Source organism: Octopus bimaculoides, chromosome 20 (assembly GCF_001194135.2).
Source record: "Octopus bimaculoides isolate UCB-OBI-ISO-001 chromosome 20, ASM119413v2, whole genome shotgun sequence".
Taxonomy (NCBI): domain Eukaryota; kingdom Metazoa; phylum Mollusca; class Cephalopoda; order Octopoda; family Octopodidae; genus Octopus; species Octopus bimaculoides.
The window spans coordinates 25,173,433-25,178,549 of NC_069000.1; positions in this window are offsets into that span (position 1 = coordinate 25,173,433).

Genomic DNA, 5,117 nt, shown 5'->3' on the forward strand with positions numbered 1-5,117 from the left:
CTAATTTCAAAATCTCTTGGAAATGAATTGCAAAATATTTTAATGATGCTACAAAAAGAGTCACTTTATTAAATTATGATCATTTCACGTACTGTGGAAAAACCCGAACAAAGTGTACATACTGTACATAAAGTCCTGCTCCGCAGAGAAGCCTGTGCCTGAATGAAGCAATAGGTGTTTGAGCTTAATGATGAAAATACGAAGGGGTGCTGAAAAGTTCATGAAAGTGTAAATCTTTTACCTTTACTGTGTAGATAGGATAACTAATAGAAAATATGCAGACAATATGGTAGGTGGAAGTTTCACATGAAGATTTTATGCAGCGAAGATATTTTTAAGGAAACTCGCGATGTCATTCCAACACAGACAAAATTTGAACATCAACTACATTGCCAAAGACGACCAACAAAGCACTATACAATATATCTTTCTCTTTTTCGCAGATTTAACGCATGATGGCAACTCTTACACTGGATTTTGGTAAAATTGAAGCACATCATAGTCATGGGAATTTCGCGCGAAAATGTTAACCACATTATCCGCAACATTCTGGACATGAGAAAGCTTTCCACAAAATGGGTGCCAAAGTGCCTGAACGCAGATCAGGAGCGCATCGGTCTACAGCGGGAGAGGCTTATTCTTATTGCTCGTTTAATCATCATGGATGAAATGTGGCTTCGTCATTATGATCTTCGGACCAGGCAGCAATGAAGTAATTGGCGCCACATCGGTTCACCACGTCCCAAGAAGTTTTGGACCCAGAATTCAGCTGGAAAGATTTTGGCTTCTGTGTTCTGGAATAAAGACGGAGTACTGCTCATAACATACCTGCCAACGTGTCGCACCATCAACACAGAATACTATATGTCTCTGTTGGACGAACTGCGTGAAGTTTTGAAGCAGAAACATCGTGGAAAGTTGACCCGTGGCGTCTTGTCTTTGTATCAGCATGCACAGCACATGAAACACTACGGAAAATACGAGACTTTGGCTTTGAATTGATAGACCACCCACCTTACTCTCCTAACTTGCCTCCTCTGACTATCACCTCTTTCCACAACTGAAGAAACAAATGTAACGAAATATCATTCCGATTCGAAAGTGGTCGCCGCTACAGAGGCCTGGCTGGAGGCCCATCCTTCCGAGTCCTTTTTTACAAGGCTTAGAAAAAACTGAAAGACTGCTGCAATTAGTGTGTGAATCTGAGAGGGGAATATGTTGAATAAAATCATAATTAACTGATCTTCCTGTATTTTCTTTTACCCAAATCTGGGGACTTTTCAGCGCCCTCCTCGTAGTGAGCCTAAGATTGTCAAGTGCTCTGAAGATAAAAAATAGTTAGGAAGGTTAACCTACTAAGCAGAATATTGAGTGAGTAGTTCAGTAGATTGAACATTCAGAATTGATTGGAAAACTGACCAAGACCCTTTTACTTTTAGTGTGTATGGTTGTTTGAAGGTACGCGTGTATGTGTATAAGTGTGCTTTACAACTTTATGTATGTGTAGGACGGCTTTACGCTTCATTTTTATTGTATGAAAAATTTCAAAGTGATAATAAACAAAAGAATATAGAAATATTGTTTGTAGAAACACTCACAACCAGCCCGAAGCAAGAATTGCTAGTCCTTCTAGTATTAGATAAATGGTTCTGCACACTTTCTCTCTTTTACTGAAAATGGCCTTCCCCAGAATAAGCAGCATGGCTGCACATGACCTGGGATCGCCTTGTAAGTCCACCTGCTCAAACACGACAGATGACAAGATATAGCGAAACTTGAATTTTTGGAGGCTCAGTCATTTGTACTCATCTATGGAGCCTATGTGGTGTACCCGTCTCCAGGCAGTAGAATAATTGTGTTGTTTCCGGCAGTTCTGTATCGCACAATACTGACCGTCGTTCTGTACTCGGAAAATAAGTCGGGGGTGCTGGAGGTGGCCAGCAGCAAAGGCCAAAACTACAGAGTTGTTGCGGTCTACACTCCGAGTTAATGCCCGATTAGACTACTTTCTCTGGCTTGAATGTTTCCTGGAGATGCCATCTTGAACTGATAGGATACGATGTGAAAAAACCTCACAAATTTGCTCAGACCTTTCCAACTGTCTGGCAGTTACCGAATGGTATACCCGAATATGCCAAGGTGGACCTGGACAAACAGTATAAGTTCATTCAGATCGTATATAGAGGGAGTATTCAGTAGGTCAGTAGATAGGGGTAGCGTAGATTGTTCACAAGATAGTCATCGACTACACAGACCTCAAATTTGTGATCTGCATGGTTGAACACGATAGCCTTTGAAGGCTGGGTCCCAGTTACGAATCTTTCTCTACGTTCCAATTTTATTCTGATCGAATTTACGAATTGACGGGGGCAATGGTAGTTTTCCCCCGTGAAACAGAATCATCCAGGTTTTGTGAAGAAGTAGCAACAAAGAAAACTAGATCAGGAGGCGACCAAGTTAGAAGAGGTGCTTAGGAAAAACTTGACCAACGTGCTTACGGCGAAATTGATCCTAAACTAGTTTTTCAATTTGTAGCACGAAGGCTACGTTGTCAGGCTCTAAGCCATCAAGGAACGATAAACGCTTGATGAGCTCGAAAGGCAGAGGCACAAAATGGAAACAGACCACAATTTAGTCTTTACCGGACCAAGATGAGGCATTCTACTTGATTCCAAGATGATATGTGCAACTTTTCTACAATACTTTGCTCGATTGTTCGGGACGAATAGCGGGCTGGATTTCAGATGGATTTCAATGTGCCTACCTCACCGACTTACCGCGACTCTGAGTAGTGGAGACGAACTTTTGCGAAAAGCCGATAACAGTCACTGACAATACAAGAACCAATGGACGGTTATGCGAAGGCAAACCATCTGGTTTGACTAGCCTTACTTTTACGAACTTTAATTATAATGCCAGACTTGTTCGGCAGATTTCTACTGCAACTGGTAACAACGAGAGAATTTCTACTTCTGTCAGCCGATAAATTGTGGCACTGCTAAGAAAGGTTTATTCCTCATAACTCTTGTTAAATGCATATTCAAAGATTTTGGCCAAGACGCTAGTGAAGTGGTTGTCGCTTGTTGTCGGTGGTCTGATCGATAATGCGCAGATATGTGCTATCCCGAACAGATCTATCCACGACCATCTACATCTCATGCGATACATCGTAGGAAGTGTGGGTAAGGAGAGTGTCATTGGCGGGTCTTTAATCAAGTTAGATTAATCAAAAGCCTTTGATTGAGTTGACAACCAATGCACTAACTACCGTCTTCACGGCAATTAGTTTTCGTACAGTCTTCAGGTGCTGGATCGCCGTTTAGTGGTTATGGTGAATGGTCAATCTTTCGTATCATGCGCTCACACTTTTAAGATTGTCCCCTCTTGTGTCTTCTGTATGTACTGATTCTTGAGTCACTACATCGGAGAATAGAGAACGAAAGGGTCATCCGGCGCAAAATTGTATGCATAAGATCTGTGTTGGCATATGCGGACGTCACCGTCATAGCGTCACCGTCAATGTGATTGGCTCTGCTTTAAAAGACTACGAGACAGTGACAGAAGCCCTACACAAGTATCTTGAAAGGTTGGGAGGGAGTGCGAAGGCCTACCTCACTTCCACCATCTACCACCGCTTGACTGTTGTGTTTTGCCCAAGTTCATGTGTGATGAAACTCGAGCGTCTGGTCTTCCCCTTTTAATAGAAGAAATATGTTCTATTTGTACAGCACATTTCCCTCACCCATCACAAAGTACGGTAAGTATTTCGTTGTCCGACATGGCCTTGCACAGAATAGACAGGATAAATGTATGTATGTGGCCTGGGGTCACCTTGGGAACAGGGCCACCTACTCAATGACCTCGTGTGGCTATCAGTAAAACCGTTTTCAGCGGATACGAGATTTACTTATCTCCATGTCAACCGGTAGCGAGAGGTGGAACTGCGGTGTTGTTCCGGAGAGGTTTGGATCACAGGATAAGGGACATCTTCCTATACCCAGAAGGTAAGTAGGTGATCCTGGATGCGAACAGTAGTGACGGGGGCGCTTTTACACTGCTGGTTATTTATGCTCAGAAAAGGGCAGGACAGTCGGGTTTCTTCAAACGTTTGGAAGTTTTCCTGAGAATGTCTCGAACTTTAGAATTAATGGGTCACAAGAATGCCATCGTGGACGCACGCTTAGATTCTCTGGGGTTGATTGTTAGAAGAGTGGGGTGCAAAACCTCGCAAACCTGCCCAGACATTTTCAACTCTTTCATAGGTATCGACTGATTTTCCCGAATGTGCTAGTGTGGAAATGGACGAATTGCATCGGGTCATCTAAGTCTTATTTAGATAGAGTATTCTGTGAACCAGATGTTAAGGATACTATAAGTTGTTCACTTTTAAAAATCATCGGATACACAGACTACAAATTTGTGATCTGCACGGCTGGCTTAGATAGACTTCATAGGCAGGGCCCGGTTATTGAACACGTCACTCACGCCGTGCCAAGCTATTTGACAAAGCCTTCACCAACATTTTCAAGTCTCACTTGAAATGAAAAGTGAGGTTAGAGAGGGGCTGCCTGCCGGCAATTTTGTTTAGAGTTGGGTGAATGTGGCAGGAATGGTCTGAGTGAAAGAGCCTACTATAAGCATGCGCCTATACATGATGACAGCAGGGCACTTGCTCTAGTGGTTAGGGTATTTGTGGTTTAGTGGGATTTCCAAGAGCAGCCCTAGGAAGTCTACTTCTTTTGGGGAATTTTTCGTTGTTAAAATTTATTTTGCTATCGTTATCACTGTTTATACGCTTCATTTTTATCTAACACCACATCGTATTGTCTTCAACCACACCAACGTATGTTTTGTGAACCTTTAGTAGTTAATTAAAAAAAATTGTTATTATTATTATTATTGTTATTATTATTATTATTATTATTATTATTATTATTATTATTATTATTATTATTATTATTAATATAGAAAGGATTGAGGTAACTCCTCCTGAAGATATAGAGTTAAAATTAAAAGAAGAGTGCCATTGTTATCTAGCGAACGATATTTCAACATCTTGTGTGTCTTCAAGGGGTTCAAAAAATAAATTTGGCAATCTATTTCATTTTGGTTAATAT